The following is a 13,529-nucleotide window of genomic DNA, read 5'->3' as shown; positions in this document are numbered from 1 at the left end:
TATTTTTATCTGTCTATTGCATCCAGTATGGTGAAGGGACAAGGTGGCTTGCAGAACTTGTAGCCACAGGCTGCCCTGTCTCAGCTGGTGGGATGCCACTGGGTCCAGGGACACTTGCTCAGACTGACCAAGCCCTTCCACTGGAGAGGAGACTATTCTGAACAAAGCCTGGCACCCGCAAATGCAGAACAAAATGTAATGCTCTTCCAATTCCCTCCACAAAGTACGGTGTTCTTGTCCCCACATGAGTCACCATAATGAGAACAGACAGTGCAGATGGTCTTCAATACCTTCGTGCTGCATCTTTGTTCTTCAAAGTTTCCCCTCCCTGGCACATGGGCAGGCCCAAGCAGAAGGGATCTCCTTTTCCACACCACTCCTCAGAGCAACAAATCGAGGCACTGACCACAGTGCCCTGTGCATCTTTGTGTCCTTACCTCGCTTTGCTCTAAAAAGGGATAAACTGGTTAGTAACCTGGGAGAGGAAATCCTCGGCACTGCACGCGACCAGGACAGTTTGCAGCTCACAGGGACAGTGCTGACAAACTTCTGCAAGGACTTCCCTCCGTTGGTTTTCTTCCCTCCCACCTGCTCGGCTCTTCCTCCTCCCTACAGCATATGTGTATTTGACGTTTTCATTTGCAGTCAGCGTTTGGAGAAGAGAACACTACCACCTTCAGAGAGTTGGTGGTAGAGCATGTGGAATTGCACACAAGCTGTTTCCATGCCTGACTGCAGGAGATGAAATCAAAACACCCAGGGCGGCCACTAATTCTTCTCCCTCTGAGACAGCAAGCTCCATGCCAACAGTGACAGATCCCTCCTGTTATTTCTATTTTTCTGTTCAAAGGCACTGCTAGGTATAATTTAGAGCTTTTTTTAAAAAATAATCATTTTTTCTTATTATTTGCTTGCTTTTAAATGCATGAATTTGGTTTGATGGGTCTGGCTTTTCTTGACTGAGCCTCCCACAGGATATTTAGAGCCAGTCATGAAACAAGCTTAATCTAAAATACTCCAGCAGCAGTCTCAGCTCCGCGAAATCAATTTTCGCTTTGCAGAACTCAGCCTTCAACATGAGCATCAGTGTGCTATCCCGATATTTATTACTTGTTTACAATGGCAGAATCCTGCCTGCATGGCGGTGTTTTGCACCAGGAGGAACTGGTCCATTATAATACTAAGAAAGGCACTCAGACCCTGTTAGGGATCATTCTGAATGCTGTTTGTTAGAGTCAATGCTATAAAGAAAGAGAGGGAAGCATAGATAACGTTATGTCCCCTTGGATGCTGGGAACCATGAGTCGTGCAGCATCTCACGGGCCTCCTCAGACCCATGTCCGGCATGCTGTGCAGATCCAGTCCATGCAAGGGCTATCCCGTTTTGGTCATTTGAGCTATTACATGACTTTTCTCACAGGAAAACAACTCTATTCATCATCACTACTACCCAACAGAGAAGGATGTTCAAAGGAGAACTTCGTGCTGCACTTTCAGGCGAAGGCAAGGCCGCGCAGGAGGTGTGACAGGCGGTATTGCGTGCCAGCTGCCTGCAGGCTCCTCATTGCAGCCTGGTGGCTGAGGTTATCCTGTGGCCGAGGGACCTGTGCAGAGCAGCACAGCCCGAAAAGCAGGAGGGACATGCAGCCCAGAGCAGCAATTCTGGAAAAGCCTCAGCCACTGCCTATCGCAATTACAAGGGGGGATTAACGAGAAGAAAGCCTCAGAACTGTGTTTTCCCCTGCTGACTTGGCTGAAATATGGTTTCAGTGCAAAGAGAGATGCTAAGTTAGCATGCCTACTCTGTGGAGGCAGCCACACAGAGTTTTCAGTGAGGTATCTCACCTGCTGCCCAGGGAGCTTCCACTGCTTTGGAGGCAAAGTGTACCACAGACAGATTCAAAGCTCCGTGTGATAATTGTTTGATAGGATACCAGCATGTACAAGAGCAAAAGAATGGCTTGTGCACGCTGCAGCTGGCCTCAGCGCACCAGCCCCACAGAAACGTGGTTGTTCCTTGCCATTCCTGCTGGCAGAGGAGGGACATACTGTAAGCATCACTTGGCAAGCCAAAAGCATGTCGAGAACAGACCCGTTGAGCTCATGCATAATATGCCCCAGAGCAGAGGTCTTGACCCAAATTATTGCATCATACCTAGTGCAAAGGTTTCTGCTGGAAAACCTCGGGATGGCTGTCCATCAGAGCAGGTCGGCGTCGGCCCTGTGGAGCAGCTCCAGCACGTTGCAGAACTGCACGCCAGGAGGGGCGGCCCATTTCGGATGCCTCTGTGTGCAGCCTTGGACATGCCTGAGGCGGCAGGCTCGCCAGAGCCCTGGCACGGCTCACAAATGCATTTGGCACAGAGCTTGCCAGGAGGAGCCGCTGAGTGTAAACATCCTGGAAACCTCGCCTCCTCTGGAAAATCCTTCCGTGACGTGTGAAACGTCCTCCTGGCCAGCCACAGTCGGAGAGCAGCGGGTGGCACAGATCGGCTTTTCACACTTGCTTCTCACGAGATGCTTCAAAAAGATCAAGCAGTCAGACTTCCCAAATGCCATGCTGCTTGAATTGCTAGCTTTTGCATTTCATTGCAAAGAGTAAATTCCCACCAACCTGGAGATTATTTTAATGTGTGGAAAGAGGGCTTCAGTTTCCCAGCTTTTGGGCAAGACAGCTTGATACTTCTCAGTATTGGCAGGACTAGATGTGGTATGGATCCAACACCATACCAATCCAGTGGAGACGGTAAGAATCCATTGCCTTCCAGCATCCCATCCCTGCTTGTACTAGCAAGGGAAGAAACAACTGCACAGCAGCAATTTATCCTGGTCATTTCTCCCAGAAGGGTAAGCTGGGTGTTCTTATTGTTTTGTCTCAGATGATAAGAAGAGTTACTCCTTACAAGATCTGAAAATACCGTTACAGATTCCTGTTCCCAACAGAGTCTCTGCTTTTATGCAGTTATCTATGTACACCAGCTGAAGTAGAACCCAAACACAAAAGCTGCCTCCTGCCCATTCTTAAAACGACCCAACCTCTTTATACTTCTCTCTAGGAGATGTGCAGGACACACCAGAGTTGAAAAAGAAATTTTCCTCCGTATACCCCTGCCAAACTGGAAACAAAGCATCAGTGTGTAAGCCCTGGGTAGAATATTTGCTTTTGTGTTGCCACATTGATGAGAAGGTTTGTGCTGCACACTGTGAGCAACACGCTTTAAATGCACATTACAAACCTATGTTTACACGCAAACCCTTCCCTCCTATCAGTAGTAAGGAGTGCTGAGACTGCGGCACACGCTGATGAGAGCAAGCAGACATACGCTTCATAAGGCACCCGCTACAGCACATGTCTGAGGCAGCAACAAATCTGGCACTTAGAGGAACCCAAACAGCCACCAGACAAACAAGCCATCGCCTGCTGAAGAGCCTCCTGCAACACCTCTCTGCTGCATATCGCAGGCAGTGATGTGGCTCAGAACCCCAAGTAAATGACTAGGAATTTACCCTGCTTCCGCTGCACTGTGTGCAGGAGGAGCACATTTCTTGTGCTTGCCCTGGGGTCTCCCATGTCAGGTCACTCGCCCGCCCCCTGCTTGGCAGTGTTTCCAGTGTCCCATGCATCGTGTGGGCTGCTGGGCCAGAGGGATGGCTGCTGGCACGGCAATAAATAGCACTCCACAGGGAGATGTGGTGGTTTTCCTGTCTGAATTGGGATGTACCGTTGAAAACTAACTAGGGGCCACGAAGGACCCACTCCACATTGCAGCATGGCTCTTCCTTGAGCGTGAAAGCCCAGTCCTCCAACAAACCTGGGCTGTGTTGTGTGTTGTTTAACAGCAGGGGGGCCAAATGCGTATGCCCAAAGGGCACCGGCGGCATGAGGTGCATACCCCAAGACAAGCAACTGTATTACCTGTGGCCAGCAGGTGAGCATGCTCAGCTGCAGCCTGGTGTATCAAGACTGGGTTACGTCCCATAAAGTCTGAACATAAAAACACGCTTCTCTGTGTCATGTCCGTTGCCATTGTAATTAACACATTGCCAAGTGGCCTCAGACATACATTCCCCTGGGCTTAGCACTGAAGGGAGATTCGAAGAACTTACAGTATAAATAGAAAAGTCAAAGGGTGGGACATGAAGTAGGTTACTGAGGATGCCTGGCAGCTTAGTGGTGGGGCTGGGAGCAGACCCAGCCCTGTTGTCATCCTCTTGGCTAGGGGGGTCAGCAGCACTGTGAGGAGAGCAGAGACCTCAGCCGCTGACCCCCAGCTCAGTGTTCAGCACGACGCTCATACTGCCATCCCTGTCCCAAAGCTGCTGTCCACCCCGAATGCAGTACAGCTACGTGAGACAAGGATGGACTTGGGATGACAGGAAAGACGGGACCCACTGCTCTAAGTCATGCTGAATTTGCTCCATGAAAAAAAAATAAATAAATAAATAAAAAACTTTGTCAGAGAAACACTTCCCAATGGCTGTGGTGAATGTCTTCTGCTGTTTGCTTTCTACCTGCCTCATGAGCGCTCAGTGTTCAACATTTCAGATTTAAACTTGATCTCCACTGTCCGCATCCTGAAATTTGATTCAACCAAGGTCTGCGTTTGGCGGTGAAACTGAACACCTCCCAGATGGGTCCTTTTTAGTACATGTATGAACGTGTTTCAGGGTGGTATTTATCATATGGAAAAAACAATGCAAAACAAAACAAAAACGATCCACTGTCTCATCATACTTATTTGAAATTTGTACCTAAGATCTATAAATGAAAAAAATATGGCATATGACCATGTGAGCTTGGGCTGCTAGTGCTGTTCTCACGGAAGAGCTGGCAGATGGCTGCTAAAACAGCATGATCAGCAAAGCTAATATATATCGAGTGTGTTGATACAGATAAACACAGGCAGATTAAGCAGTGCGCAGAGCCCTGGTGACTTGCTATTCTTTGTCAGTTTTGTTATTATTCATATGCTGATTGATTCCCCACACATATCATCTCTGCTTCAGGAAGCCTGGGCAGACACACTATACTGAAATGGCATTCACCATTTCAAGTCTTCACAGGGGTAGCACACCATTCTTCACTTCTGATCCATTCTATAAAAAGCAGGTGGAAGAGGAGAAGGACCTGTTTCCTAATTGCTTTTTTTAAACAGCCATTTTTATTCGTATAGGATCAGCTCCTGGGTTTCCCAGGCTTGGGTTGCCTGCACCCCAGCTTGGAGATGGAGGCAAATCTCCCTGTAGAGGGAGCTTAAAGCGAGCGCAGCACCAGGCTTATCTCCTCTGTCCTCCTCAGATGTCGAGTTCACTGCCCCAGGCCCCAAGGAAAGTTGCCTGACCAGCAGGGCTGATAACTCGTTATTCCTCTTCTTGCTCAGCAGAGGTTTGTCATCAGATTTATATCTTGTTTGCCTTCAAACATGTCTCTCTCAGTGGCTTTGGAGAGCTGTTGTGGCCTAGTGCAAAGCTGCTGTAAAGCCGTCAGCCCTTGACACAGCCACAGAGTTCCTCTCTCTGAAGGTGGCGGAATGAGCTTTTTCATGTGATCATGCTATAGAAGAGAAAATGGCCCAAAATTATCTTTCTAAGACTTATAATTACATTTCATCACAATATATACTCTTACATCACAACTATCACAATCTTCACAAAGTTCACTTACACCATAAAAATAATTCCCCACAGCAAAATAAACATAACATCATCAAAACACTGGCTAAGTGGGCAATTTACACAAACTCCACTGGAAGATGTGTCACGGTGTTTAGGATTTGCGTAGGGTGCAGAGAGTGGGGTCACGCTCACCTGAAGAAGACCAAACCACATATTTTGTGTTGCATGAAAATAATTTAAAGCAAAGGAAACAAAACACTTCAGGGTTGCTGCGACTGCTGTGTTGGCAAGGTATAGCATTTTGTGTCACATTTTTGGAAACATAGAGCAAAAGATGGCAAGATTGTCCCAGCAGTCCTGTGTTTAGAGGCAAAAACACTGTAACCAGTTCTACAGACAGTAAACTGAGGCAGAGAAAAGCACTAATTGCATAGCAAGACAGTGATTGGAAAAACAACTCAGGACACAATACATCAAGCCAAGTCTGCGCGTCATTCCCCATGTGTTTTCTTCCATTGTGATGAACGTCATCTGCTTTTAAAAAAAAAAAAAAAAAAGGCATATGTTGCTACATGGAGACCTCTCTGAAACCCAGCTTTGTTCATTTAGAGACTTTGGATACTGCTGAACTACAGTACAATGCAGGAATACTCAAACATTTTAAAAAGAAAGGCACGTCACATCCTACAGTGTTTAAGAATCTGACAGAGAAAGGCTTAAGAGGAACTAAGATCTGAAAACTGGAAGTAGATATATTCAAACCAGGAATGAGGGCCACCCATTTAACAGGAGGGGTGGCTGAGCACTGCAAGCAACAGTGGAGGGAAAGCACAGTCACTGCCCTCGCATTATGGCAGGCTAGAAAGATGTGTACAAGTGAAAAACTAGTCATTGATCTCAACATATAGGCACCTGCATGAAATTCAATAGCTGGTGATAAAGATCAGGGCCAGAAGACCTACTGGTTTTCTGTTTCAAATTCAAAGAAAAAAAAATATCTCTCTTCAAAGAATATCCTCTTTTTCTGTTTACCTTTCACCTGGATCCCAAATCTATGTCCTACTTTTTTGAAAAGCAAGCAGGTATGCCTCCAGAGGGTCCGGGAGTGGTGTGCAGGGTGTCTCTGGTTGAAGCCATGCAAGACACTTTTTCCTCAGGGCAGGCTGAGGATGAGCTGGGCCCTAGGAAGAGGTGAGGTCCATTCCCACCAGAAATATATCACTGTCACAACAGAATTTCTGAGTTTTATTTCCCTAGTGGACAGTGTAAGTGCCAGACAACAGTAAATATCTCAGAAGAAGGTACACAGTCTCCACAGCAGCCCTCTAGGAAGCGTCAAGTGAAGCGGATAAGTGTTCGGGCTTATCCCCAGAGCTGCAGAGGCTGCTTGCAGCAGCTTAGGCTAGCACAAAAGAATCATATAGCAGGAAGGTAGAAGGTCCCAACATGTTGGCTATCCTGTGACTTCATTGCTAAAGTGCACAATGAGAAGTTGTGCAACCGTGTGCTTCATCAAGCCAGTATATGAAGATTAACTGAAGTTGAATTGTTCATTGGCATTGAAACCACTGATTCATTTCACCATTCTTTTGCCTCTCACACATTTATGATGTATATGAATCATAGAAATCACTAATGGGACAATTGCTACTAGGCCCAAACTCTTGGATCATACTGCCAGGTAATACCAGCCATGTAAAGGCACTGCAGGATGCTGTGGCATTTTCTTTTTATTTCTTTTTGCCCCAGATAGGAATTTGTTTTTTTCTTTATCTGGTTTTGTTCTTTATCTGGCTTTGTTCTTTAGCTCTGTCAGCTCCTCAGTGTGAAAGCCCCTGGTCAACCTCCCAGAAAAGTATGTTTCCCAGGCAGGCACTGTCAGGTGAGTTGGCTTTTCTACAGCCTCCAAAGCCAAAATATCCAGCAAACCAAGCTGATACACAAAAGCAAATCAGAACAGAGAAAGCCAATGTTTTTGCTACTGCAGACTTGCCCAGAAGATTTGGAAACAATCATTTGCCAGCATCTTCCTCCTGTGACTGTTTAGATGATGTAAGAGAATAAGACAAGATGTCCACAGAAAAAGCAATGTGCTGTGACTGCAGCCAGAAAATTGTTCTGTATCTTGTTGACACAGGAGCTCTGAAGACCTCTCTTTCACTTTGTGCTTCTTTATTGGAAAAGTGCACTAAGTAGTTGAATGCCACAAGCAGTGATTTCATGAGATGGCGGTCATTACAGACCCACGGGTAACAGGTTGTTGATCAGCTGTGAGATGCACCACCACCAAGTGAGGTGCTATTAATCGTAGGACCTCAGCTGAATTTGAGGCAAGAGTGGATGGTGGGGCTTTGCCTCTGCCACAGAGCTGCTAGAGGCATTGCAGGAGTAAGATAACAACTACCTTACAGAAAATACAGCCAAGGGTGTCCGGTGACTTGTGCAAATCAGTTGCCCAGGTCCCCCTGTAGCCCTGTGATTTCAGACTTGCAGGTCTGCACATCAGGGTCTGCCTTTGCTTGTGTAAGGTCATCCAGCATGAAAGACAGCAGGCTCAGGCCAGCTGCTTGAGTGAGTGGGTCAACAGCCTGAAAGACACAACCACTCTTCCTCCCCACAAGCTTCTTCCTCCACTGGTTTTAATATTCCTGTTATATTAAAGCCTGAACATAATTACAGGCTCCAAGAACCAGTGGTTTTATTCCACATCACCCCAGAAGATGTTATTACTGCAAGAACATTATTGGCTTCATCCTGGAAGGGCTGCTCCAGCACAAAAGAAAGATCGACTGATGTATGTATATTTTAAGCGACTCCTCATGCACATGGAGACCAGTGTGTTGTTCTGCCCACGAGCAGTGTTTTACTGACAGATACTTCACCTTTCAGCCCACTGAGGCTGTTTTGTAATGGTACCAGCTGTGCTGGCTTCCTTCTTGGCCCACGCTGGCCTTTCATTACTCACTGAAGGAAAAATGACAGAAGCATGTCCTAGGTTAGTCTAACACCTCAGCTGTGGAGCAAGGACTAGAGACTTTGTCCAACCTCCATTCTTGGAGGGGCTCAAAGCTGGACAAAGCCTAGGGAGCCCTGGTCTGAGCTCCCTGCCAAGTGGGAGGTTAGACTGGAGATTTCCTGATGTCCCTACCCTTTTGAAATGTTCTGGGATTTGTCAGGGACAAGTAAGACAACCATTGTGTCACCATTGACGACACAAGTCACAGCTCTGAATTTCTTCATCAGTGATACTTAAAGCACACAAGCTGTTATGGGGGTGGAGTGCCAGGATCTACGGGTTATATGATAGCACATAAAAATTATAAGGTAAAAATGCTGATTTATGCCACAATATGTAGAATAATGATATTTATTCAGGTGGTTGAGCAGACTGCCTGCCCACTTGGTAACTTCCCTAGCTGTTGTGCACGAGAAGCCTCCCTCTTGGGAAACACATTAAAAATGCCCATGAGTTTACACACAGGAAGTGGAGTCCCCTCAGACATGGTTTTAATGAGGTCAGCACTGGCCTTTTTGATAGCAAGAATGTACTGACAGGCATGTCCTGCTTTGAAATAAACAGGCTGACAGCACGCCATCAGTTTTGCATGATCTATATCCTGCCTCATAAAATCAAAGGCTGAAGCAAACCTGACTTTTGCGGAGAGAAGAAGCAATGTCCCTGGGGGAGAAATTAGCCTACCACTCACTGATGATCCAGCTAAATGCACAAGGTTACTGAAAGCACCTGGTTGTGGAGATGCTGAGGAGATGCGCAGGGCTGCCAGGAGATGAGTTGGGTGTCCTGGCACAGACTTGAGAAGAGGCTTCAAAGTCACCAAGTGTCAACTAATGCAATTTTCTCTAAGCCAGCATATCCACTTCCCCATATAGTTTTATTTCAAAACTCCTTCTGGCTCTGAATTAGATACCTTTTCTCTGTGTGACTGTATTTGGTCACCTTTGTGCTCTTGGGATCACATTTGGGTATGTGCTTGAGGAAGGTGGAGAGGGGAAGTAATGATAGTGTAACGGGCAGGAACTGAGATGGTAGACTCTAGGTCTGAGGACTAGGGCAAAGCTGCCTCACTGTGCTAAACCTGGGTTGCAGTAAGAAACTCCTCGGGAAGTAGCAGACATAATACCACTAACAAAAAAAAAACAAAACAAACAAACAAAAAAAAACCAGCTAAACACCAGATGCGGTATCAGAACTCAGGTCTCTTTTCCTTTGTTTCATTTTTTGGATATTCAAAGACAGGGTTGATTTGTATTTTTACAGCTAGCTTTGGCCAAATTCTTGCTTTCTATTACAAAGATACAGATTAAAGAAAGTTTAAGGGTCCTTACCAGCCAGTCAGCTGTGGACCAAAGGCCAGATTAAGGAGGCAGGCTGAGCTCCCCTTACCTCCACAAACATCCTCCTATCCTTTCCCTGTCCCCAGCTTCCTCCTGTTGCAAAACAACTCCCTTTTCACACCCCTTGTCCCTCAGCATAAGCAAACAGAAGCTGATTCACAACACCAGACATGTTGATTCACCAGCCAGTGGGATAGAGGTGGTTTCACCGGCCTTTCCATCTCCTTGTATGAAAAATCAGTTACGATATGGAGTTCACATGCTCTAGGGCTGTTCACTGTTGTGTCAACTGTGGTTAGCCAGTTAGAAGTTATTCAGGGGTGAGCCCTCAAAGACAGAAATGGTCAGAGAGGGATAGGCAGGGGGAATGCTTAATCCCTGATTTCCTTAGGAAACCAGTTTAAAAATAACTTTGCATCTAAATAAGCACTTTGGTTTTCCAAAGGGCTGAGCTCCTGGGAGATTTTGGCCCCAGGTGCTGTAAGACACTGATCTCTGCTGTCAGCCTGAAAGATGATACTGGAGGTCTTGGGGTATCACCACCTACCTTTGCCCTTAATTACATGTTTTACATCATCTATTCCTTGATATAGGGTCATTACAAGTAAAGGAAGTCTGCAGAAATTGTTCATTTACATTATGGAGACTTCTTCCTCTGTAGTTTGGCTAATTGGTGTGTGTCGTGTCTAGATACCACACAGGACTCCAGTGAATGTTCAGTAAGCATTAGGTATAAATTGCATTTCAACTTTTTTACCCCCACAGCAGAACAGGCAGGAGAATATTACAGCTGGAGGAAGCTACAAAATAAGGCATGGCAAAAGGCATCCAGCACGTGTGGCAGAGGGATCTGAAATCTGTTTGCCCTGTAAGTTTTACTCATGGCAACTTTGACAATACAAATTCTAATGCCTCTCGTCACCTTGTATGCACACATGCAGAGAGCCTTCTGAGATAGCCCACGGCCTGCAGTTACCCACATGCATGTGCCGTCTTTCCTACTGCAAAGAAATCACCTTGCCAGCCCCTTCAGCCATCCTCTGAGTACAGAAGAGTGCTTCTGAGCCACAGAACACTTTTCAGGTAATCCTGCTCACTCCATACGTGCAACATGTGCACAAGCATGCATGTGCGCACTTGCACCAACTCCTTTCTTGCCGAGCCAACCATGGCACCATAAGACCTGTGACAGAGCTCACACGGTGCAGGCATGAGTGACTTCCAGCCACACAGCCTGCCAGGTGGTGGGACTGACAAGGGGATGTGCTCCTCCATTCCTCCCCGCTCCACTGTCCTTGGATTGAGGACATCTGCAGCAGAAAGGAGTGACTGGTGTAAGAATGTTTGTATTTGCAAGGAATGAGCAAATATTTTCTGATTGTGGGAGAACTTGAAAACAGCTGGCACAGAAAGCGCTGCCTCATTTCTGGTACATGAGCTTCAGACTAATGCCACTTTCAGGGAGCGAAATGAAACAGTTGCTCCTGGGATATACTGTCAGAGTCTAACTGACATAATTAATTCCAGTCAGCATGCCTTATGCAATAAGCATTTTATTTCGATGAGATTACTGTGTTGACTTGACATACTTGAATTTTCCAAGGTGTCTTACCTTACAGTCTGTTGCAAGATTTTGCATTATGGATGTTTAAGAGAATAGATATGGTAGGAATAAACACCCTCTCCACTGACAGGTCTTCAAGTTCTGCGGCGGCTAATGAGCTCATGAGAACTGTGTGGGCCTGTTTTAGCAACACCCCCAGATGTGATCCTTGCTGCAATATTATTTCATATTACTACTCTCTATTTAGACAACAATGCCAAATCTTCACTGGTGAAGTCAGTGGGTGACTGGGGGGGCTGGAGGACAGTAACACCTAAGGAGGATGGATCATCCTTACAGAATGATCTGAAGCAATTGATTAATGGTCACAAGACGACAAAAACATATTTTTGTAGAGCTAATACCTAGGCGCTATCTTTGGGCACAGAGCGTAAGTCATACCAAGAGGTTAGGAGGATGTCCTGTGCCTTCTCACAGCTCACCCATGCCCATATCCATGATGAGGAGCTCAAAAGACAAAGATAGGCCAAAGAGGGCCCATGGGTAACAGGAGAGCTACAAAAAAAATGGTGTAGAGGGAGAACGGGAACCACTGTGACTGAGAAACAGCTCAGTCCAGATATTGACACATGGAGAAGACATCAGATGCTAGAGGACATCTCATGCTTGCCAAAAGGAGAGCTGTTGAAGTGGCTAGCGCTTGCAACTAGCAAATTCTTAAGATTTTGGCTACATATCTGCATGGTGCCAACTATAGTCATATAGATACTTGTTTATTTTACACTGAAATTCCAGAAAAACACCTACCTCCACCTTCCTTTTTATTTTTATTTTTTAACACATCTCCCATGTTTTAAGACAAGTTTATTGCTTGAATTCAGGTACAAGAAGCACAGAGGACATTGAAACCAACCACGATGTTAAAACCAACCATGACTTGATGCTGAGAAGAAACACATCCTCATCCTCATTACACTTTGAAAAGTCAGACAAAACAAAACAGACTGTCTATATAGGTCTGAAGAAACAAATTACTCCCGCGCAGCAGGTCAGGCTGGCATGGACACAGTGAGTGGGCTATTTGCCCTCTGCTATGTACTACGTAGATTTCCAGCTAGGATAATGTGGCAAAGTATAAGTAACAAAGTCCCCAGGACTTGATCTCCAGTGGTTGGCATAATTTAATCTCCTTAAAAGGGTAATAAATTTGTTCGGGCTAAAACTCTTGGCAGGAGAGCAGACAGCATTTTATTATAATGCTGATCAGTTTCCCTCGTTTCCAATTCTGCAGATCTTGTGGCAGAGCCTGAGTGACAGGACAGTTGGGTGGACCTGAGGTTTCAGAATGACCCTGAAGCCCTAAGAACTTACATTTTCAATAGTAATGAATGGTTTCAAGGAAGTTTTATACATGAGGCCTCAGATTTTCTAGAAGCAGGCCTGATACCTTCCTGAAGTTTATGCAAACAATATTCTAAATTCACTGTTCCTTCCTGATGACATGACATGATATCTTCTCTCTTGCAAACTTAATTCTGTATCATAAAAAAGGCTGTCCCCTTTCCCTTCATATGTTATAAACTGTTACAAATGACTATACATTAAAAACTGATTAATCTAGGATCTGCATTTTTGGAAGAAAAGCCTTCAGACTTACATAGGAAGTGCAAGCCTCCCAGAAACCTTTGTCCAGAAAACAGGTCTGATTCTTAGATTTTTGTGGTCAAAATAACTATTAAGTCATTCAGTCTGACCCCCTACATTGCAGTCTATTGGAAAGATGTCTCAGGCCACCTGGAAATGTTTTCCTGGTTCAGCTCTGGAACCCAAGCCACTCTCAGAAGAGGCTTCATTTTCTATTCAGTATTACATGGTTTTGTAATTATTTTGAGACCCTAGTGGCCATTGGGGAATAAGCACAGGATTGTTCATTCTTTTGAGGGTTATACTTCCTTCACACAACAAAATTAAAATAATAGCCTTCTGATTAAAA

The sequence above is a fragment of the Anser cygnoides genome, chromosome Z (assembly GCF_040182565.1).
Source record: "Anser cygnoides isolate HZ-2024a breed goose chromosome Z, Taihu_goose_T2T_genome, whole genome shotgun sequence".
Lineage (NCBI taxonomy): Eukaryota > Metazoa > Chordata > Aves > Anseriformes > Anatidae > Anser > Anser cygnoides.
The sequence above is the reverse complement of the archived record's forward strand: the minus strand, read 5'-3'. Positions refer to the sequence as shown.